Raw genomic sequence first — 25420 nt, 5'->3', positions numbered from 1 at the left:
CTATGTTCAGATTTCTTCTTCGCTACCATATACTTTTGGGGGGGGGCAGGCAGGGCAATGAGGGTTAAGTGACTTGCCCAGGGTCACACAGCTAGTAAGTGTCAAGTGTCTAAGGCCAAATTTGAATTCAGGTCCTCCTGAATCCAGGACCAGTGCTTTTATCCACTGCGCTACCTACTTGTCTCTCTCCAGCCCCCCCACCTCGGCCCCCTGCTACCATATACTCTTTTTTTTTTTTTTTTTGCGGAGCAATTGGGGTTAAGGGATTTGGCCAGGGTCACACAGCTAGTAAATGTCGTGTCTGAGGCCGGATTTGAACTCAGGTACTCCTGAATCCAGGGCTGGTGCTTTATCCACTGTGCCACCTAGCCACCCCCCCATATACTCTTAAGATGAAATGCTCACTCTCCCCTCACAGGACTTCCATCATTTCTACCGCCTTCACCAGTTCCTTTCTATTAGTGAGAATCATTCCAGAACAGAATTTACCCTTTTTGGTTCCTTCATCTTTTAAGGGATGCAATTAAAACTAAATTATTAGTTGCTCTTCACTTCTAGCTCATTCTCCACTCTGTTCCACTTCAGTTGACTTTTCCCTTTCTTACCTCATACATTCCTCCCCCTTCCCAGTCCTACTTAGTGGATGACACTGATTCCACTGCCTGGAACTGCTATATCATGAGGAAGCCTAGCCATGTTGTTCACTTCACTTCTAGCTCACTCTGCAATCTGTTCCACCTCCTTCCTCATTGGCTGCCTTGTCTTCACCCTCACACACATGCATGCGAGCACACACACACACACAACCATTCTTCAGCTTCCTTTTACATTTCACACTCCCCAATTGGAATATAAGCTTCTTAGGAGCAGGGACTCTCTTGTTTTCTTGTTTTTTATACCCCCATCACATAGCATAGCGCCTAGCAGATAGTAAGTGCTTAATAAATTATCTGTCTGTCTGTCTATCTATCTATCCTTTTGGCAGAGAGAGAGAGAGAGAGAGAGAGAGAGAGAGAGAGAGAGAGAGATCCCCAGCAGTATAGTATTATACAGCAGCTTGAGCTGCTATAGTGTCTCTCTGCCAAACTTGTGATTGCTCATTCTTTCACTTACAAAAGGACTACTCTCAGTCATTTTCTTTCTCTTTTGGCTCCATACAATCTTGCAGTACCTTTAAACACATTCCAATCACTTTTCAGTTCCTTCCATAATAAAGTGCTATCATTTGCAGCACTTATGTGATGAATGATTCAGAAATGCTCCCACAGAGTAACTGAAACTAATTAACAACAACAAAAACAAAATATCATGTCTCAAAGGAGAAGGGGAACAGGGAAAGAAATTTGTTATAAAAAGTAAACTTTAAAACTCATTCTATAACCTTTATTATTAACTAAATTAGTAAGTATATCACTGGATTGTACTTGATAATCAACATCTCTTCCTGGATTTATAGATGCCTCACATGCATGTATTTTCAAATGACTTCAAAAATGTGAACAACAAAAAATAGAAAAGGGGGATTATTTCTAGTTTATGTTTCATTCTCTCTAACAAATAAAACAATAACTTAATAGCTTCAAATAAGTATTATTACTTACTGAGCATACCTACTAAAAGCGTGGTCAAACTAACTTTACATATTGCTTATTCTTGTTCTTAAAAGGCAGAATGGAGCAGGGGTTTGATTGACAGCTTTGGAAATAGGAAGATCTGATTTCAATTCCAATTCTGATAATTACAAACTGTGTAGCCTTAGGAACAAGTCCTTTAACCTCTCTAAGAATGAATTAACAACAAAAATTTATTAAGCATTTACTATGTGCCAGGTTCTGGATATACAAAGAGAATTAAACCCAGTTCTTGCCCTCATGCAGCTTACAATTTAGATGGGAAATAAATCTAAAGCAGGTTCTGGAGAGTATAACTACCTCCTTGTGTTGTTTAAAATCTAAATTGTGGGTTCTAATCTGCCCCACCCCAGTCTTGGGGAGAAGCTGGCTAAAATCACTGATGAATTCAACAAGAGTTTAGGCATTTAACGATTAATTAATTAAGTTAATGAATAGAGAGGGATTGAGAACAGATTCCTTATAGCATGGAAATCCTAGCTCAGATCTAATTCGGTATAACCAGAGAGAAAGAAAGCAATTTCCTTTCCTAACAGCCCACGTGAAATATCTCACCACCAAGCCTGTGTCCGAATGACTAAAAGCCCACCCCCACCCCCCTTCTCCCTCTGCTACCACCACACCAGTTCCAGACGAAAAAAAAGAGCTCCTCAGCAGCTTCTCCCAGAAGCTCTCTGTGAAAGAGGAAGCAGGGCCATCCACACACACAGCTCCAAGCTAATTGGCTGTTAGCTTTGATTGACACAACTACAGGCGGTTCTATAGCTAAGTCACATGCTTTCTCCTCAGGGCGGAGCCGCCCTAGTTCCCATTATTTTATCATACTCCCAGATCACAATTTCAGGATAGAGTAGGCCATGATGCTTCAGTTCATTCCCTATTTTCTGGCCTCTATATAACAGACTTTCTAACTGCCTTGCTACCCAGTCCTCCTTTCTTGCCCTCTAGTTCTAGAACCATGAATCATGATCAAATCAAATTTGCAATTGTTTCTCCCTAATGGCTTCTCTTACCATTCCTATAACTGGGAAGAGCAAAGTGCAGCTCTCCTATATGTGTTGTCTTTCCCATTAAAATATAAGCTCCTTGAGGGCAAGGACTATCTTTGGTTTTGTATTTATATCCCCAGAGCTTAATGCAGTGTGTGGCAAACAGTAAGAATTTATCAAATATTTATTCATTCATTTCTCAATGTCTTGAATTTTAAGTCTTTTTTTGAACCTAGATTAATCCCCACTTTCTCTAAGAAGCCTTCTCTGATTATTCCAGCCCAAAAGAGGACTTATCTCTAACATTATTTTCATATATTGCCTTATACTGTTCATTAGTTATTTCTTGATGCCCCAACTAAATTGTTAGTTCCTAGAAAGCTAAGGTTAACAAGGTCTTGAACACTGTAGTTGGCTCAATAAATACCTAATTTGTATACACTATTGAACTGTAATATACTATTTCAATACAGAGGCATACATTTCTAAATAGTCTAAAATTTTTTATACTCTTTTGTTTATTAATCCTTAACTATATTTTCCCAGAATTTTTTAACCATACTCCCTTATGCCTACCTTTGAATTAAAGTCACCAAGAATCAATGTGTTGATTTAGTTTGGAAGATTTTGTGGAGTTTCTCATAGAATTTCTTTACCTTCTAATAATCTTCAACAAAAGATGCTGGCTCATAAGTTGCATTCAAATTCGCAGTGATCTCTTACGCTCATCATGAATACTGAAAGCAGAGATAACCAATTGTTTCATGAAAGTATGTTCTTTATTGTCTTAGGGTACATGATGAAACCAATTCCACCAACTCCTTTATTTTCCTCTAGGAAGTGAACCTGTGAGTCATCCTTCCACTTAACTATAATATCATATCTTTTGGATTGATGTGTAGCAAGTAAGTAAATACTACATTCCAGATAAACTGGACAATTAGCTGATCTCTCAACTTGCCAGTTTCTTATATTATACCTAGAGTCATAGATCTAGAGTTCGAAGGAATCATGTAGGTCATCTAATCCAACTGGCTCATGTCACAGATGAGGAAATTAAGGTCCAAAGGGGCTTAAGTTATTTTCCCAAGATTCTAGAAGTAATAAGCAGCAGCACCAAGATTTGTGACTATAAACCAGTGCCCTTTCCAGTGTATCACACTTCTTTATGTATGTGTTTCATTCCTTTAGTAAAATATAAACTTTTAGAAGGCAAGGACTCTCATTTTTGTCTTTGTTTCTGTCTTCCCCAGACTTGACGAAAGGACTTTGAACATGGTAGGTACTTAATAAATATTTGCTGACTTGAAATTGAATTCCAAATGCCTCCATTAAAGTGTTCCTCTGATGGAGGTCATCTTGAATTTTCTCTGGCTATGCCAGCAGAACATAAGCTCTGTGGTAGATTAGCAATATGTGTATTGTCTGAAGACCAGATTAGCTATGTTATGAATGCTGGCCATCAAGTGATGACTTTCTTTTTGGTGACAGCCACATTAATGAAGACCCTTTAACTTAGGCATGGGAAGATCATGAGCTTCATCGGCATAAAGAGAACTCACAAGGATGACAACATTGTTTCTTGAAGTACTACTATTTCCAGATGATTTTAGATACTCAGAAGCTCTGCCCTTCCATGTTTTAATGCAACTGTCTAGTGTTATTTTTTAATCTTTGAAGTAGGGGCAGCTAGGTGGCGCAGTGGATAAAGCACCGGCCCTGGATTCAGGAGTACCTGAGTTCAAATCCGGCCTCAGACACTTACTAGCTGTGTGACCCTGGGCAAGTCACTTTACCCCCATTGCCCTGCAAAAATTAAAAAAAATAAATAATAATCTTTGAAGTAAACCTATTTATCTTCCAGCTCTTAGAGGGCAGTACTACACAGTGATACTGTAATGGAAAGAAGGTTTACTTAAAGAATATTGTAATCAGCAGGTTACCTCTCTAAACCCAAGTTTCCTCATCTATAATAACCTTCTATCAGTGACATTTGATTATCTTATTTTATGTTCTAGATTATAGGAACAGAGTCATAAACACTGTATCCCCAAGAGTACCTAGGTCTGTCCTTAAAGCCAATAAAGAGGCACTTAATAGATACTTGTTGAATGAAGGAATAACTTAGTATTTTCATTTCAGGGAATTTCCATACTTGACAGATGATACAGGATACATTTTTGTGGTTTGTAAAAAGAAGGTGATACAATTAATGGAGCAAAAAAGAATTTGGACCAGAGAAAGCTGTCAACTTCACTAGGGTTTTAGGGAGTTTTGCTTCTCTCCTAATCCCTGGAGGAAAGCCATAAGAAGGGTCTTCTAATTCTGTGTAGCTAAGTATACATACTCAGCTTAATATATTTGCCCTGAAAATTATGATGATCTTAAACCACTTGTTAAGTGTTTAAAAACTAACATTATAATTATACTAATGGTCTTAAAATCTGTCTCCAATGAAGTAAATGGCCTCTTGTATAACTAGAAAGGGCTACACATCAGAAGTACCTATGCAGTTCCCTGGGAGAGCTATGGGTCTTCTAGCACTAGAAGAGCAACATCAGATCCAAAAGTCATCACTGTTCAACCATGGACATTACTAAATGGCCCTCTATCCTCTCTTGAAGAGTAGCCATCGAACACCTTTTCCTCCTCCCTCCAGACCAGACAGCCTATCACCACTATAGTAGAATTCTGCAAGTAACAAGTGTAGGGTTTAGGTGCTCTTTCGCCAAAGATGTTGGTAAGAAGCTAACATAATCGGTCTGAAGCATCCTACTTCCATCTGTGGCCATCAGAGGGAGATGTGTCCCAAGGTTCTACATTAATAAAAAGGGGGCAGAACAGAACCTTAGTACTGAAAAGGGCCTCACAGATGAGAAAGCGCTTCTAAACTATAAAGTACTTTATAAACGAGCTACTAAAATCATCTAGTCCAACCTACTTGTTTTACAGATGAGGAAACTGAGGCCCAGAGAAGTGACAGTCTATGTCCAAGGTCACACAAACCCTAATAACAACAACAACAAACCACACCACACATTCTTTCAATAAAGCTGTTATCTCATCTACATGAGTACTTCCCCTCCATTGGTGTCCCCACTTTATCATCTTGCAAGATTCGTCTCCACATTCTTTTATAGACAATAATCAAATTATATGACTAACAATATTCATAATAATCATGGAAGTTGTTCCATAGATGCTTTTGCTGTTTCTACAGTCTATATTCCAATACTTTTATTTAATTAAAAAAGCAGTCATTTTATCCTCTTGTGTGTTGATGATCATAGAACATCAACTATAAAAGAGTAATAGCATGATAGTGATTTGTTCCAGGACTATCTGTATGTGAATTCTACTGAAATGATCAGAACAAGATAGCAGTAGAATCAACAACAGCTCAGTTGCATAATGGAGTGTGTGCTGAACTTAAAATCAGAAAGACCTGGATGCAGAAACCGTCTCTGACACAAATGTGCAACCAAGGGCAAGTCACAACCTCTCTGAGCCTAAGACAATGCTTAAGTCTTATCGACAAAATTAAAGATAGGTCATGATATACCTTGATGGAGGGAGTTAGCACAATGATGCAATGACAGACCTCTAACATAATAATATAATAACAGCAGTTTATATTTCTATAATACTTTAAGGTCTATCAAGTGCTTTTACTTAAACTATGCTGATTTGTCCTCACAATAAGCCTGTGAGATAAGTGACACACATATTATTGTCTTTACATACCAAAGAAACAGGTTAGGAGAGGTTAGGGGAGTGAGCCTTCCATGGCCACACACCTAGCAAGTGGCAGAGCTGCTTCTGAAGGCAGGAGGGGCTTCTGCCTATGAATCATGTGTGCCATGTTGCTGTAAGTTCACCAAAAACTGTCCAGTGACTCAAGTTCTATGATACCACAATATCTGTCAGCTTAGGCAGTCTTGATCATCTCACCTAATGTCAAAATTATGAGACAAAGGGGCAGCTAGGTGGTGCAGTGGAGAGAATGCCGGCCCTGGATTCAGAAGGACCTGAGTTCAAATCCAACCTCAGACACTTAACACTTACTAGCTGTGTGACCCTTGGCAAGTCACTTAACCCCAATTGCCTCACTGAATGAATGAATGAATAAATGAATAAATAAATAAAAATTATGAGACATAAAAAGCATCCAAAGAAGGAATTATAGACCACAGATTCCTAGAGCTGGAGGATTCCTAAGCAATCTAGTCTAATCTTTTTCCTTTTAGCTTCAAGAAACAAGCTTTGAGAAGAAAAGGGACCTGTTCTCTGTCAGAGACAAAGCAGCAGAACCCAGAATCCAGGTCTCCAGACTCTTGGACAAGTGCTCTTTTTTATATCACACTGAAATATTCTGGGGGGGAAAAATGGTTTTCTTTTACATTTCAAGTCTCTGAAATGGTTCTTCAAATACTCATACATTATTTTTAAAAAAACATGATTAAAGATATGAAATTATTGATATGGCTTACTGATAAGTGACAGCATTAGTTGGGTACATATGTGTTTGTGAAGACCAACAGACATTTCCAAAGTACACACACATAAAGCTTCTATTTATCTTGTGACTACAGTAGCTATTTTTTGAAATGTAGGGTCATTTACAACTCTTCCTCTCAGACTGTCCCACGCCTTTCCTCAGGGACTCAGCCTATTCCAGATTGCCCTGTGCCAGGGTTATCTGTCTGCCACGATTTCCCAGCACTTTGTAGTTAGGTTTCATAAAGACTATGAGGAGTGTGCCTGCATAGCAATGATATCCAGCTTTTTAATCAGTTGCATCAACATCACTTTAATGCCACATTTATCTCTAAATGGCAAGACAGGGTGTTGAATAAAGCAGTTCTGGAATGCAGCCAGTCTCTTGGCAATCAAGTGATACTAAAATATCCAAAGGGAGAGACAGGTAGAGAATTTATTTTAATTCACTAAACATTTACTTAGTGCCTACTATATATCTGGAGCCCCCTGGTACTGTGGAAAGTGTACTGTTCTAAGTACTGTGGACTGCAAAGACAAATGTGATATGCAAAATAATAACTATGATATAAAGGACAGTAAGTGAAATGTAAAATGGCAGGCCCAGGCAAAGGGCTATGAAAAATATGAGGAAAGAGAAAGAGATCCCTTAGGGTAACAATGGGATACAATCCAAGGCGACGGCAGAGTAGCCTTTATAAAACAAAGATTGCAACGAATCAAGACAGAGGTGAGGTCAGAAAATGGCTGATACTATAGCAGAAACTGTGTCACAAGGGCAGGTGGTTTTGCAAATAATGTACTTTAAAAAATAGTATTTATCCCCCTGCCCCGGCCAATTACATGTAAAGACAATTTTTTAACCTTCATTGTTTTAAAATTTTTTTGAGTTCCAAATTTTCTTCCTCACCCAAGAGGGTAAACGATTTTATATAGGTTATAGAGGTGAAATAATTTATAACACATTTCCATATTAGTCACATTGTGAAAGAACAGACCAAAAGGAAAGAAAAGGGAAAAAATGAAGTGAAAAATATTATGCTTTGATCAGCATTCAGACTCCATCAGTTCTTTCTCTGGAGGTAGACAGCTTTTTTCATTATAAGTTCTTTGGAACTCTCTTCGATCACTGTATTGCTGAGAACAGCTAAGTCATTCACAGTTGATCATTGTACAATAGTGCTATTAGTGTGTATAATGTTCTCCTGGTTCTGCTCACTTCACTTTGCATCAGTTCATGTCTTTCCAGGTTTTTCTGAAATCTGCCTACTCATTAATTCTTATAGCACAATAATATTCCATTACATTAATATTACCACAACTTATTTAGCCATTACCCGACTGATAGACATCCCCTCAATTTCCAATTCTTTGCTATCACAGAAAGAACTGCTATAAATATTGCAAATAAAGTGCTTCTGAAAACCTTTCAAGGTTATAATTAATGTTAAAATAATTTCATTACAAAAATTAAGTTCAAAACTAATTCAAGATTAATAAACATTAAAAGTTCCACCATCATATATGAACTTCATAGGTAAAACATACAGTACATGTTGTAGGAATTATGTTCCATGTTGGCAAATTCTTAAGATGAAGTAAAAAAATGCAACACATCTCCACTTTGATGCAGTTGAATAAGGTCAGAAGAGGATGTAAGTTTCTGCAACTTGGAACAAAGCAAAGACCACAAAGATTGAAGGGGGGGGGGAGGGGAAGAGGGGAGAAATTACTGTTATCTGATACTGGATTTAAGTAGCACTATTACACAGTTGAACAAAATGTCCCAACCAAAATGGTCATGTAAAATTGGAGAGGAAAAATATCTCTTACTATGATCAGAGCCAGATACTTGAACAAGTTAACTTTATCTTTATTTCAAGTTGCCTCCAGTCAGTCTTTAGGTTATTTTGCAGTAGTAAGTCATTTCTATATTACACTAGATAACCATCATAGAATTTCTCCCAACATCCAATTATTCCAAATAAGTTAAACTTGATTGTAACACACTAAAAGACACTAACAATATTCAATATTTTAAAAATATTTAAATATAGTGACTCCCTGATTTTTCCAAGGTGGAGATATATGTGAATCAAAAACTTTTAAAAATCAGAAATACTTAAAAATTACAATATTCTACATAACATTATTGTATTTTAAAATATGTTCAGTAATCAAAGGTTTGAAATAAAAATTACTCTCTATCCTTGAATTAAATTAAGTTTAAGGCAGATTATCATTCTTTTTATTACATTATGGTTAGGATAAGTGAAAACTTGTAATTTTTCTATAAACACTCATTTTCAAACCACTTAAAATTAATCAGTTTTATTTTAAAATTCAAATATCTGTAGACAACACAACTGAGTTGAACTGAAAGGGCCTTATTACATTCCTGGCTGTGCTACCACAGTAACCTTGAGAATGTCACAGGCAATCAGTTATTCAAATCTAAAATACTTGCCCTCTACTTTATGTGCCATTTGAAAAGAAAATTATGGCCACATTTGTAAAGAGCTTTATGATGCTTGGATGAAGGTCACTATGTAAATACAACATAATGAAATTGCTTAGAGCCTGGAGGTGAGATGGTATAAGGTTATTAGACTAGGCAGCCGTGAGGAGACCTGGGTCCTATTTCCAGCTCTTACTTTAACAACTTGGATGACCTTGGACAAATCCCTCTCTCCTCTCTGGACCTCAGTTTACTTGTCTATAATATGAAAGGGGTTTAACTAAATGATCTTTAAGGTCCCTCCTTAAATTCTTAGTTATTATAAGATAAATCTCACAGATAAATCAGCTGTTCTTTAATCGTCTTAATAATTATTTAATAATTTCTTTAAAAAATACTGCTTTGATGTTGAGAGCCTAAGAAAGATCTGAGTATTTTCATACACTAACACTGTTTTTTCCATAGTTCTTATGTTCAGAGATAAATTATTTCGTAAAGCAAACCAATTTGTTTCTCACTAAACTTGGACTCTGAAGTTTGTTTTTAAACCTTCGTAGGCAGAGAGAAAGGATGACCTGAGAAGAAAAGCTTGTATGTGGAAACAGGAGTATACTGGGAATACAGGCATTTAGCAGGCACTTAATTTAAAAGTCTGTCAAACTGGATTATATTCCAAAGGGAGGGCCTGGAGAATAGTGCCTCCCCTTAGGATGAACTGTACAGTCCAGTAAGGTGAAGGGGGAGGGAAAATTCAACATTTGGCCATTATGACCCTCTGAGTTTCTGCCTCGATGAAAGGCTCTATGCTGTTGAGTAAATGGCAGAAGTAGGATGATCCATTGTAATTCCAGAGTAAATTCCTGTAGATTCAGAATCTGGGAATGTCAGAATGAGAAGGGGCTTCAGGGGTCACCTAGGCATGCTTCCAATTTTACCAACAAGAAAAATGAAGCACAGAGAAGGTGGTCACATTTAAAGTCACTCATTGAATCAGTGGCAGAGCTAGGCCTGAAGGTCAAATTCTTCTGACTCAAAGGAGGATCCCCTATGCAGGGTCACAAAGTGTCCCTGCCAGCACAGTAGAGAATGGAACACCCAGAAAAAGCATTGGCCAGTGATAAGGGGGTAATGTCAAACAAACCAAGAAAATCTTCCAATTTGGTGGGTTGCATATATGAAGCCTGATGTATGACTATGGCTTCTTAATCCTCTGAGTTTAGCAGAGATTAGGCCCCCAAATGGAACTTCATAAATACTTGTTTAATTTGAATGCCTGACGGTGGCTTCTTGCACGTCACCTCATTTAAGCCTCATACTGACTTTTGGGGTAAGGCATACAGGCATTTTCCCCTACTTTCCAGGCTCAGAAAGGGAATCTGAGGAAGGCTAAGTGACCTGTTTAAAATCAGAACTAGTATGTGACAGGTCTTGAACCTGGATCTTCTGAATCTAAATGCAGCATTCTTTGTACTGGACCACACTGTGCTGCCTAGAAAGAAGCATAAAGGAGGTGAAGTGGGCACTGGAAGCAATGGACAAAAGAGAAAAAAGGAAGTGATCTCTCTGGTCGTTATTGTTACCAAGTCATTCATGAAGAGGTTGTTTTAAGCTAAGAATTGATCTAGGTCTTGCAAAAACCATTTTTGATTGACCTAGAGTCAATGAACTTATAATGGGAGACACAGCTCTATGCCTCACTGGGAAAATTATGCTTAATATGATGAAGTGACAAAGGATAGCATTTTAATATTTGCTTTGATATAACCTTTATTAGCTCCTTATTGCCTCAAGGACAAAATACTTTTTTTTTTTTTTTTGCAGGGCAATGAGGGTTAAGTGACTTGCCCAGGGTCACACAGCTAGTATGTGTCAAGTGTCTGAAGACAGATTTGAACTCAGGTCCTCCTGAATCCAAGGCTGGTGCTTTATCCACTGTACCAACTTGCTGCCCAAAATACAAATTTCTTGAAGTGACATTTAAGGACTTAAAATCTGGCTATCCTTTTGGCCTTGTTTCCTATTACTCCCCTTCAGTACTAGTTCTAGAACTGTACCACTACTAGCCATTCTATGAATTCGACACTGCACCTTCTAACTCCATGCATTCACATAGGCTATCCCTTCATGTCTAGAATATACTCTTTCCTCATCTCCACCTCTCAGAATCCTTGTCTTCCCCTTCCAGGCTCACTTCAGGAGCCATCCCCTCCAGGGAGCCTTCTGTGGCATCCCTAGCTACCAGTGCTCTCCTTCTCCAATTTTCCTTGTACTACACACACACACACACACTCTCTCTCTCTCTCTCTCTCTGTCTCTCTCTCTCTCTCTCTCTCTCTCTCAAGCATCTTGAAAGCAAGGACGTTTTTGTCTTTGTATGTCCATGTCTAGTACATTATGCATGTCTAATAATTGCTGGTTTAATTGATTTACGTACATTTCAAGAAGAGAACTTAAGTAACATACACCTGTACAGTCAATGACAAAAATACAGGCTTCATTACAAAAGTATTTATCACAGTCTGGATAAAGGCTTTGTTCACTTGGGAGGCAAGAGTTAAGAGTATGCTTCTTAGGGGTAAAGAAGAAGGGGAAGGTCTTGGGAATCCCACAACCACTGTCTATTGGTGAAGTGCTTTATACTTTACAAGGCAGCTTCATATCATTATCTCCCTCAGTAAGAAGATATGGTGGAACAGAGGAAGCAATCCATTCTTTTATGTTCTCTTCCCTTCCTGGCCATTCACAGAAACAATTACATGCACCAGACATTTTGAAATTAGATCATTAGATCATTATATTGCCCCTCAACTGCTTCATGTACATAGGTATCATGGTTCCAAGATCCTGAACGGCAATGATTTATTAGCATACTTCTCTGTAGGGGGCAGCTAGGTGGTGCAGTGGATAAAGCACCGGCCCTAGATTCAGGAGGACCTGAGTTCAAATCTGGCCTCAGACACCTGACACTTACTAGCTGTATGACCCTGGGCAAGTCACTTAACCCTCACTGTCCCACCCGAGGAAAAAAAAAAAAGATACTTCTCTGTATCTCTTCCTAGTGCACAGATCAGCTGGAAGTCACAAAGAAATGCTGATTAAGTGGTAGAGGATACACAATAAATTACTCAAATTAAATTTTATCAGACTTCTCTCCAAACATTGATATTTTTCCCCTAGTAGGAAAGTCTCTTAAAAGGGATCATCCTAAAGGGACACAAATCAACAAACAAAATACTCTCAATGATCTACATGTGGGTTATTTACTTTGCAGTTGTCTAGAGTCTGTTTTCAATCCCTGAGAAAACTTTAATTCTGAGGCAGCTATGTGGCCCAGGGGATGGAATGTTAGAATTAAGATCAGTCAGACTTAAGTGCAAATTTTGCTCCAGACATTTAATATCTGTGTGTCCCTGGGCAAGTCACTTAACCTCTTTCAGCCTCCGTTTCCTCACTGTAAAATGGGGATAATAATGGCACCTACTTCACGGGTAGGTTCAATTGAGAAGATCAAATGAGGTAACATAAGAAAAGTGCTTTGGAAGCCTTAAAGTGCTATATAAATGATAATTATCATCATCATTTGCTTTGCAGTGCCATGGGATGCAATATCAGAGTACAAAGTTCTTATTGCACATCTTCATAATTCTGACATTTTTACTACCACAAACCAGAAGGTGAAGGAACATCTTCAATAAGCAGTTACCTGTTGCAGGTATGTCATCAGGGACGGTACTATCCCTTATGTAAAGTCCAACACAGAATACTCAAACAGTAGATGGTTATCAAATGCTTGCTGAATTGAACTAAATCAGGGTCATCAAATTCAAAAGGGCATCTTTGTAGAGATATGGACAGGCACCCTGTTAATGGATTCTGAAACACTACAGGATGGCTTTCTGGGAAACTGATCCAGGAGGGTCTATTTGGCTGCCCTTCTTGTCAGTTTCCTTGTAGTAAGCATAGGTGTGATCTTTCTGTTGTGTTTAAAGTTGTTATCTATATCCTTAAAATTGTCTGCCAGCTAATACTTCATAATATTTCCTCATCACCTCATGTTGAGACTACTGCAGTAACCTTCTGGTTGGTCTCCCTTGTCTCAAGTCTCTCCCCACTCCAGTCCATTTTCTACTCGGCTTTAATATCAATCTTCCTAACACTGTAACCATGTTACTTCCATTCAATCACATCCAGTGGCCCCCTGTTATCTCTATGATCAAATACAAAACCGTCTAGCTTTCAAAGCCTTTGATAACCTGCCTCCTTCCCATCTTCCCAGTTTTCTCGCACCTAGTCCCCTCTGTGGCCTCCTCTAAAATCCAGCGTCACTGGCTTACTTCATGTTCCTCTTGCAATATACTTCATCTTCTGACTCCATGCATTTTCTCTGGCTGGCTCTTCTTCATGCTCAGAAATGGTTTTCCTCCTCTTGTCTACTTCTCAGCCTCCCTGGCTGCCTTCAAGCCTCAGGTAAAATCCCACTTTCTACAAGAAAAAGTTTCTTAGTCTTCCTTAATCTTAATGCCTTCTCGTCTCCAAGATGAAATTTCGAGCTCCCTGAGAGCAGGGACTGGTTTTGTTGTTGTTGCCTTTTTTTGCCTCCCCAACACTTAGCACAGCGGCTGGTACTGAGTAGATGCTTAATACATGATTGCTGACTCAATCTGACTTTTTACCATAATGGCCATACCTAGCAGCATGGCTATAAATGATAGCACTATTAGTGCAAATGTTTACTTTTTTAAAAGTCACTTGATTTGAAGATGGTCTATAGCATTCTTTTACATGACTTTGCTTCTAAAACAAATACTATAGTGAAAACCCATTCAACTAGCATCTGGCATCATAAAAACACACTAAAGACCTTCAAAAAGAACAGCAGACATTTAAAAACAAGGGAAATACCAAGTTATTTATGACAACTTAGGGTTCATTCAAATAAAATAAAATTATGATGAGAATAAAATCTGTGTAACTATTCTCTCACTATCTGTGGATGAGGTACTCAGTAGGAAGCCATGTTACCCTAAAAAAAAAGGGAAGGGAAGGGAAGGGAAGGGAAGGGAAGGGAAGGGAAGGGAAGGGAAGGGAAGGGAAGGGAAGGGAAGGGAAGGGAAGGGAAGGGAAGGGAAGGGAAGGGAAGGGAAGGGAAGGGAAGGGAAGGGAAGGGAAGGGAAGGGAAGGGAAGGGAAGGGAAGGGAAGGGAAGGGAAGGGAAGGGAAGGGAAGGGAAGGGAAGGGAAGGGAAGGGAAGGGAAGGGAAGGGAAGGGAAGGGAAGGGAAGGGAAGGGAAGGGAAGGGAAGGGAAGGGAAGGGAAGGGAAGGGTCCCTCTTCCAAGAACAATATTTGGCCAACACTTGTGGCTGAGACCACTGTCTTGGACACCCAGCTACACAACATCTGTTATGAAATGCCTTGTTTTTCTGAATGGAGGGATGTGGTCAGTAACAAAAGATTAAGTCTCATATTGTGCATCCATTTTTCATATGGAAAAATGTATCATTTTACCAACAGAATGTAAACCTTCCACATTGTACTGAGCATCCCTTATCAGTGCTTGTTTTCTGTCCCAAACAGACCAGAGTCTTTTCCTTCACTCTTGTCTATATACTGTCTGGAGAGGCAGTGTGAAATACTGAAGTAGAAGATCTAGGTTCAAATCCTGCTCTGTCATTTATTACCTGGGTGGCCTTGGGCACATCACTTCATCCTTCCGGGTGTGGATTGCTGGACTAGATGACTCCTGAGGTCCCTTCTAGCTCTAAATCTATGTCCCTATCATTGTTCTACAACTTAGTGTAATACAGTGTTGAATACAAATAAATCTACTTTCTCTGTGAGGGGATTGGGAAAAGAGAAGGATCAAGACACATTCATTTTTTATAAAAAGAGACATTTTAAAGTTCAATTCAACATTTATTAAGTATCCACTATATGCCTGATGTGAAATTAAATAGTCTCTGCCTTGAAGCAGCTTCCATTCTATCAGGTCAGGGCAGAGAGAGATTATATATATATACACACACAAATTAAAATAGTACCAAAAAAAATGGAGGATCAGGGAAGGATTCACACACACACACACACACACACACACACACACACACACACACACACACACCACCACCACCACCACCACCACCAACAACAACAACAACAACAAATTGTTTCCTGAGCTAAACCATAAAGGAAGACAAGGAATTCTTAGAGGCAAGAGGAGGAAGGAAGGCACTTCAAGTGAATATGGTGACATGTTTTGTAAATACATGGAAAGAGAAGAGGAGTGTTGAGTTCCAGGAACAATGGGTAATTCAATTTGGTCAGAATGCAGAATTTCTGAAAGGGAATGTCATGAAATAAGGTAGGAAACAGAGGGTGAAAGGCCTTAAATAGCAGGCTAAAGAATTTGTATTCTGGGGGCAGCTAGGTGGCGCAGCAGATAGAACACCCGCCCTGGATTCAGGAGGACCAGAGTTCAAATCCAGACTCAGACACTTAACAATTACTAGCTGTGTGACCCTAGGCAAGTCACTTAACCCCAATTGCCTCACCAAAAAAAAAAAAAAAAAAAAAAAAAAAAAGAATTTGTATTCTGTCCTACTGGAAAGGGTAGCTCACTTTCCTATATATTTGAGAAACAAGGTCTTTATCAGAGAAACTTGCTGTAAAATCTTTTCCCTCAGTTTCCTGCTTTCCTTCTAATGTTGGCTGAATTGGTTTTGTGTAAAAACTTTTTAATTTTTGTTGTTTGTGGTGTTCATTCATTTTAGTCATGTCTGACTCTTCATGACCCCATTTGGGGTTTTCTTGGGAAAGATACCGAATGGCTTGCCATTCCCTTCTCCAGCTCATTTTACAGATGAAGAAACTAAGGCAAATAGCTTTCAGTGACTTGCACAGGTTTAAGTGGTACTTGAGAAATATATTTAAACACTAGTTTTAAAGCCATGACAATACACTAGAAATAAGAATGAAGAGAAGAATCTTAAAGTCTTGTTCAAAGTTTAGTTACATTAGAAAACATTCTTATGGTTTTCATGGATATAAGTTGACAGCAAGACAACATTTCAAGGTAGCTTTTGTATAAAATCGCATTTCTTTGAACTTCCAGGGCAACTCATGACTTTTGCAGTCATGTAAACTAATCCTGTGACTAAGGGAAATTGGCAAGAAAAATACGACTACTGTAAGGGTTCATAATGCATGAAGAAATAATAAAAATAATTCATATTTTGTCATCAACAATGACTGATTTCATAAATAATCTTCCTAAAAATAAGCAACATTTATGGAAGCATGTCTTCATAGTTTTACTGAGTATCCTGATAAATGTTTAACTCATACATCTATAATCATGGACTCTGTCAAAGAGAACAGGAACAAAATGAAGCTCATCTGATTTGATAGAGAGGGCAAGGGTCAGGATCTTCCTATACTCTTTGCCAAGGTTTTTTTTCTGGGATGTTAAGCTTAAAAGTCACATCCAAGGGGGCAGCTAGGTGGCGCAGTGGATAAAATTACTGGCCCTAGATTCAGGAGGACCTGAGTTCAAATCCAGCCTCAGACACTTGACACTTACTAGCTCTGTGACCCTGGGCAAGTCACTTAACCCCCATTGCCCCGCAAAAACCCAACCAAACAAAAAAAGTCGCATCCACACACCCATGTATGTATGTGTGCATATGTGTGTGTGTATGTATGTGTGTGTGCGTGTATGTATGTGTGCACACATGTGTACACACACACACACAGTTTGGCAAGTATGGGCAATTCCCTTGCAATTGCTGCCATATAGAAGATTAAAGGGTTTTGTCTCCAACCCCTTACTTCATCATCATTTCAAGTGTTTCCCCTTGTGTCTGTCCCAAATGTTTTAATATAAAATGTATATGTAAATGCATTACTTGGGGAAAAGGCATTTTCCAAAATGATGACGCTTCTTCTTGAAGCTATAATGATTCCCTTTTTTCTATTCAACTTCCTACTGAAGTTTTCATTTATTCAGTAAGTACTTATTGAGAATCTACTATATGTAAAGGTGCAGTTCTGGGGGGCAGAAGAATTGGAAGAGCCAACTATAAGACACAGTCTTAGGGACAGCTAGGTGGCACAGTGGATAAAGCACTGGCCCTGGATTCAGGAGGACCTGAGTTCAAATCTGGCCTCAGACCCTTGACACGTACTAGCTGTGTGACCCTGAGCAAGTCACTTAACCCTCATTGTCCCCTCCTCCCCCCCAAAAAAGACATAGTCTTTCTTCTTCAGGAGTTTACCTACAGTAGTTAATGAAACAAGACATATATATACATATATACATATATGTATGTGTATATATATTTATATATATATGTGAAATATTAAATAATCTTCCTGAAAGACCATAATCTGTAATGCATTTATATCTTTCTCTATATGAATTATAATTAAAAAGATAAACATATAAGTTTGCTCATTTGTTACTAAATATAACTTAGTAAATAAATATATCTTGGCTCTGACATTTATTAGCTGTTTGATTATGGATAAATTTATTTATATTTTTGGAATCTGTTTCTTCATCTGAATGAAAATGGTGATAATATTTACACTACCCAACTTACATGGTTGTTCAGAATAAAGAAATTTGCAAAGCTTAAAGCACTACAGAAATGCAAACTATTATTACTATGAATTTTGAAAGTTCTGTATTAAAGGGATGATTAGTCTTAGAACTCACAGTAGAAATTCCAAACAACCAGTAAGGTTTCATCAAAAGAGGGCATAACAGGCTAAATTCCTTTCTTCTTTTTTTTTTTTTTTGCAAGGACAACTAGCCTAAGGCCAATGCTGAGGATGTAGCTTATGTAAATTTAAACAAAGTGTCTGACAAAGTTATGTTGTTATTGTGGACAAGATGCAGGGATGTTTCTAAACCATAGGTAGATTCAGGACTGATTGATTGGCAGAACTCAAAATGACTAGACTTAATGGTGTGATGATTAAAAAGGAGAGAAACAGTTCCTGGATAATTTAATCATTTTATTTAATAAGGCCAACAGGTTATCAATAAAAGGGTGGTCAATGGACATCTCTCTCAGACCAGAGATCACATGGTGGTGGTGCACAGGGTTTTTATACCTTTGGAACAGAAGGTAGTCAATGGGCCGCTAATTGAACCCTGCACAGAGAGATTATCTCCAGTCTTGGGCTATCAATTCAAAGAATGTCCTCCTCTTCAAAAGGGGCCCTTCTAGTAACTTCTACCCTAGACTGAGAAGCCTTTGGTTATCTAGATAACCAGATCTGTTTCTACCCAAGATTCCTTATAAGCTTAGGTTGAGCCTGACCAAGATGAAGAGATTCAATGTAATGTTACTTTTTTCATTTAATTTTAAAATTTTTCTCAATTACATGTAAAGATATCTTTGAGCTCCAAATTTTTCTTCCACCTTCCCTTCACTCCCCCTTCCTGAGGCCAGCAAGCAATTTGATATAGGTTATACGTTACTATCACGTTAAACATATTTCCACATGTAATATTACTTTTAAGGAGAACTGGATCTTTGAGTGGGAAGGAAGAAAGGGCTACAAAAAAATGGGAAAGCACTGAATACCACCCGAGATATCAGTTATTAATAATTATTTCTCAGAATAGTTTGCTATTGACTTGGAAGGAGAAAACCACAGAAATACTTCAAGGATATGAGTCAATGATTTGGATAAAGACAAAAATGGCATATGTCTAAAATTTGCAAATAACACAGAACTGGATGGAAGAGCAAATATACTGGATGCGATAAGGATCATATAATCTTGACAGTTTATGATTATGAGCTAAATAGAATAAAATGACACTTATATAGTAACAAATTCATTCATTCAACAAATACATATTAGGTGGAAGGCATTATGTAAGGTACCTGGTAAACAAAGACAAAATTTTTAAAAAGCCCTTGCCCTAAAAGAGTTAACTACTCTGACAGTGTGATATTTTACACAGAGGAGTAAGTAACTGAGAAGATCTGGAAAAGCACCTAAATTGAGCCATGAAGGAAACTAAGGACTCTAAGAGGTAGAGGTGAAGAGAGTGCATTTCAGGCATGGGGGGAAAACTTGGGCAAAGTCATGGAAAGGTAGGCTTGGGCCAGGCATGAAGGACTTTAAATGCCAGGCTGAGGAATCTGTATTTTATTCAAGAGGCAACAAAAGAAAGTCTAAGTTTCTTGAATGGGACATCAGTGTGTGCTTCATGAAGATAATTTTAGCAGAACCGTGGTTCCAGAAGACTAATGATGAAGAATACTGTCACCTCCTGACAGAGAAATGATGGACTCAGGTGAGCGAAGAATGAAAAATGCATTTTTGGATATGGTGACTGAGGGAATTAATTTTGCTTTGCTATACACATTTGTTACAAGACTTTCTCTTCTCCTTTTTCTTCCAATGGCTAGGGTGGGTCATAGGGGGAAGAGAAAATAAAATGTTAATAGAGAAAAGTTTAAGAAAAAGTATTTGGGGCACCTCCTCTTTTTCCTTTCCACAGTGATATGTGCTGTGAGAGTGACTATAAGTTGTGACCACAGCTGTCCATTTGCTGAAGAGCCAGGAGGCGGCAGAAGCAGCGGGGAGGAGGTAAAGGAGAGCAGAGACCTAGAGGATGCCAACATGAACAAGTTGAAATCATTGCAGAAGGATAAGGCTTGTCAGCTTATGGTCTTCACACCATCTAGTGAAAAAAACAGTTGTGAGTTGTCTATCTTGGAAAATGTTGCAACAGAAATTTTTCTTTTCAAAATCCTGTAATTTATATTATACAAGAAAGGGCTAAAGGATCACTAGACAGAAAATAGCTAGAAATTATACAATCAGGGCAGCTAGGTGGCGCAGTGGATAGAGCACCGGCCCTGGGTTCAGGAGTACCTGAGTTCAAATCCGGCCTCAGACACTTGACACTAGCTGTGTGACCCTCGGCAAGTCACTTAACCCCAATTGCTTCACCAAAAAAAAAAAAGAAATTATACAATCAATACAAAGAGGTCATACATATTCCTGTTTAAAGATGCTCAAGATGAAAATAAAATTGGTATGGATGGCATACAGCAATTTTGTGATGACCTGGCACTTGACCAAGTCAGGATTAGAGTACTAATCACTGCTTGGAAGTTCAGAGCAGCAACATAGTGAATTCTCAAAGCAGGTGTTCATGACAGAATTAGGATGTGATAGCACAGAAATGCTGAAGGCCCAAATACCCAAAATAGAACAAGAATTGAAAGAGCCAGGATGATTTAAGGATTTTTGCCAGTTTACTTTCAATTTCGGAAAGAAGCCAGGACAAAAAGGACGAGATATAGAAATGGCCACTGCCTCCTGGAATTTAGCACTTAATGGGAAATTTAAATTTCTAGTCTTGTGGAACACATTTTTGTTGGAAAACATACCCAATCAATACCTAAAGATACCTGGAATCTTCTCTTAGACTTCAGGATAATGATAGCAGATAATATATCTAATTCTGATGGAGCATGGCCAGTTCTTATTGATGACACTGGAATTTGCAAGCCCTCAAATTGCTGGGATAAGAAGTACAACAATGTAGCACTAAAGGAACCCTAGAATACACATAATCTGTCCACTAAACACAATGGAAAATTGCACAGTTTATTTCTGCTGGCTGGACTGAACTGAAGACCAATTTTCACACTAAGGGTTATGGGCTGAATCAAAACATTAAGCATACATCTTGAACCATTTCCTTCTTCTGATGGTGGTTTGGGCTTGTTTCCTAGTCTGGCTCTCGTGGATTTCAACTTATCTCTGTGGACCATCCTAGTTTATTCTCCATTAAGTCTTTTTTTTTTCCCCAGGGAAATGAGGATTAAGTGACTTGCCCAGGGTCACACAGCTAGTAAGTGTCAAGTGTCTGAGGCTGGATTTGAACTCAGGTCCTCCTGAATCCAGGGCTAGTGCTTTATCCACTGCACCACCTAGCTGCCCCTCTGTTAAGTCTTAGTAACTTCCTAGTGATTGTTTGAAGTTTCTATTGTTGCATAATGCACAATGCTGTCTTCATCAGAAAACTAGTTGGCATAAAAATTAAACATATCAACATACAAATGCTTTTTAAAAATTCCTTAAATATATGCTTTTGGCTAGTTGCAAAGACTATGCTGATAGCACTTCCTAAGAGAATAACATGTTTAAATGTATTCAATCTGAGATCGTGCCGGGTTTTGGGTTTTATTTTTTTCTGGCAAATCACATGCATCCTCCACATTAGATTATTTGATGGAAACAAATGTAAAACAACCAATATAAGAAAATTATTAGAATAACTAGGAGATGACATGTAAAAGGTTTATTGTACTTCAAATGTCTCATTTTTCAAAACAGTTGAAGGTACCACAGAGCTATTCTGCACTTAATACTATAATTATGCATGGTTGGCATGCAAAAGAGCTGTGTTGAGAAAAGCAGCCCACATAAGGTAGGCCTTTATCACTATATTATGTATTATATAATTGGATTTCATTGCAATTTTGAAATGCTTATCTGTCTATCTAATAAGTTAAAATATTGAATTTGTGTCTGGGATATTTTAGGTTGCTACACAATATAATATCCTAAATTTTTAAAAAAGAAAATATTATTTTGGCAGCTATATGAGGGGTGGATTATAAAGTAAGATTAGAAACAATCAAGAAATTTCTTAGAAATTAGGAGGCTACTGAAATATAGCATAAATGAAAAGTGATAATAGCTTCAACTAGGATGGTACCCGTGTGAATGGGGCAAAAAAGAATGGATGGAAATAAAGAGATACTGTGGAAATGCCAAGCCTGACAAATGATTAGCTAAATAAAAGATATCTCAGAACAATAAGATAATATAGAATATGATATTTCAGCTTTAGTTTGGAGCTTTCCACTGAAAAGATAAACTGGCCACACAACAGGGTAGCTCATCAATGAGAGGATCAGAAGTTTTATTAGAGGGGTAAGGTCTCCCTCAGGTGCATCTGGTTGGTTTGTGATCTCTGATATCATCAATTAATGAATTAGCCTCGGGAAGGGAAGTTTCTAGCACACAAAGTTGGATAGAGAATATTCTAGAAAAAGGACAGGCTACCAAAACCACAAACTTCACACGTGAAGGATTTCAGATCCACTGCTCTTTCTGATACAATACACGACCTCTCTTGCTCATACTGCTCCTTAGATTCTAGAGTGATTTCTCTATCTCTTTCCTCTTTTGAATTCCTACCCATCCAAGTCCAACTGAAAACAAACCTTCCCAAATAGTCTTCTCTGAAACTTCTAGTTGATAACCATCTTCCCCCTTAGGTCTCATAGAGCATTTTATTTTGCAAAGTCTTTATGAATTTCTTTTATAATATTTTCTCTTATAGCAAGTGTTGCTACCTTTAAGCTGGGGGTGGAGGTAGGGACAGGGACAGGGCAGGAATCATGTTTGAGCTGAACTTGTTTCTTCCCATACCTAACAGTGTTCAGTAAAAGGAGGCTTTCAATAAGTGTCATTTGTTGTTGTTTAGTAGTTAACTGTCTGCTGTTAAGGGCTAAAATTCTAGCTAGTCTGTCTAAAATATCTAATGAGCAGTCGCCAATAAATTATAAGCTTTAGCAAGAGTTAGACTTTTAAGTGTTTATTAAGGAGAATAAGAATTTGGTAAAGAGAGAAAGGCCCAGATTCCTATCTATTAAAGGGAGAGCACATTTCTAGCTCCGCTCTCCACCAGAGTCCAAAGGAAAGAGGGAGACAGAGAGCTGGTCTCTTCCTTCTTCCTCCCACTACCTAACGTCACTTCCTGATGCCAAAGAAAAGACTCCTGGTCTTGCCCTCAAAGACATTCACTTCATGGGCGGAACTCTTCTACAGTAAGTCTCCAGCAGGTGGCGTCATTCCAATCGTTACACTGCTCAGCACCTGTCAGCATCATGGCTGCCAAGAAAAGCTAATTAATGCCTTAGCAGAATGGCCTTCCCACCAAGGAATAATCTCAAACTACTTGATGATAGGATGACTTCTAGGCTGTTATAGTCAGCACTGAGTGTCATAAATATCAACTACAAGCTAGAGGACAATCAGTTTTATTCAATAAGCACTTATTCGGTTTCTATTATATGCAAGGCATTGCCCAAGTCACACAGCCAATATGTGTTGGGGGTAGGCTTTGAATTCAGGTTTTCTTGTCTCTGAGACCAGCTACTTCTCTATTACCTTGTGATGCTGCCTCTCCAGGTACAAAAATGAAAACAGTCTCTTCTCTCAAAGAGGTTACACTCTATTGAGGAAAAACAATCTGTACATACACATCCATATAAAACAGAGACAAAGTATGTGGGGGGAAGTTCTAAAACCTGAGGGCCTCCTCCTTTAGGAGGAAGTATTTGAGCAGAGCCTTGAGTGGTTAGGACTTCCAAAAGGCAGGTGTGAGGAGACGGAGCATTTTCTACACAGGGAATGGACTAGGAAAAGGCAGGCAGAGGCAGGAGATTGAACCCCTCTATGAAGCCAATCTGAGACAATGAGAGGCTTAGAATCAGGAAGACTCATCTTCATGAGTTCAAATCTGGCCTCAGGCACCTGTTGGCTATGTTACCCTGGGCAAGTCACTTAATGCTTTTTTTGCCTCAGTTTCCTAATTTGTAAAATGAATGAGAGAAGGAAATGGCAGACCACTCCAGTATCTTTGCTAAGAAAACCCCAAATGGGGTCAGAAGAGTCAGACATGACTGAACAACAACAACGATGATGACAGTGATGATGAAGTCAATCTAGCTGAAACATAAAGGAGCATAATACACAATAAACCTGAAAAGGTAAGTTTGGTGACAGATTGGAAGGCTTTAAATGCCATGTCAAGGAGTTTGTATTTTATAATAAATGCAATAATGAGCCACTAAATTGTAAGGATCTTTCTACCATGAATAGGGACATATGAAGAAAAATGCCACTTTTAGCCACCATAAGTCTTATAGTTAATGAAATGGATAAAACCAAAGGTCTGCATTTACCTGCTTGGTAATTTGGGGCAATTTTTTTATGTGACCACATTGTTCTAGAATATCTGCCAGATAGTAAAGGAGGTATCTATGCCTTAACCAACACCTGCCTTTGTATAAACAGCAGTGAAGATGTACATTCCCTAGAGAAGATTAGAGATCCAGGCCACCTGGCTCTCCAAGGTTAAGCAGAACCATGGGATTTGTTCTCCTGGTCCAGCCTAGGATCTTAGGAAAGATGACTCAATGGCCTTCTACAATCCGCTGTCCTAATCCTCATATTGTCATAGTATTAATGCCTGCCTGATATGTCCTAAAATGTATCCCACAGACACTTCCTCAGCCAACTGATGTACAATTGGTGGAGGTGAAGCTTACGATGAGTCAGGCCAGGAGGTGAGGAAGCTATAACCCTACATTCCTAGGTCTGTTTCCTGTTATATAACTCTGGCACACCTAAGACTTTCACTGTACCCAATTCTAGTTAGAAATGACAGCTGAAAATCTCCAGGAAGCTTGCTAATGAAAAATAGTTTTAAGACTACCTTCTTCAGTCTGAATTAGGCCTTTCTGGTTCATTTTCAGAAACCTCCTTTTGACACTAGCACTTATTCTCTCATCCTATCATCCCACTGACAATGTGACAGCTGCCAAGGCCTTATCTGAAAATCTTATGTAAACTCAGGCCCCCAGTGACTGCCTTTAACCAAAAGGTATATCCTACTGCACATCTGGATAGGCCATTACCCATACTATACTGCTCCAATGGACAGTGAGGGCAAGGAAGGCCACATACAATGCTATCCCTGACTGAATTGGTATACCTTTCTGTGCTGTTTTTGGCTA

At 38.5% G+C, this 25420-nt stretch overlaps 1 protein-coding gene and 1 pseudogene across 4 annotated transcripts in view; one reads left to right on the top strand and one right to left on the bottom strand.

Annotated features, from left to right (window-relative positions):
* The window catches only part of SBF2 (SET binding factor 2), a 496438-nt gene that overhangs the window by 327900 nt on the left and 143118 nt on the right, over positions 1–25420 (bottom strand). The gene's annotated exons all lie outside the window — the stretch shown is intronic.
* On the top strand, positions 20217–21150 carry LOC122730731 (annotated as a pseudogene).

Source organism: Dromiciops gliroides, chromosome 6 (genome assembly GCF_019393635.1).
Source record: "Dromiciops gliroides isolate mDroGli1 chromosome 6, mDroGli1.pri, whole genome shotgun sequence".
Taxonomy (NCBI): domain Eukaryota; kingdom Metazoa; phylum Chordata; class Mammalia; order Microbiotheria; family Microbiotheriidae; genus Dromiciops; species Dromiciops gliroides.
Note: the sequence above shows the minus strand (reverse complement) of the source record. Positions and strands in the feature narration are given on the sequence as shown.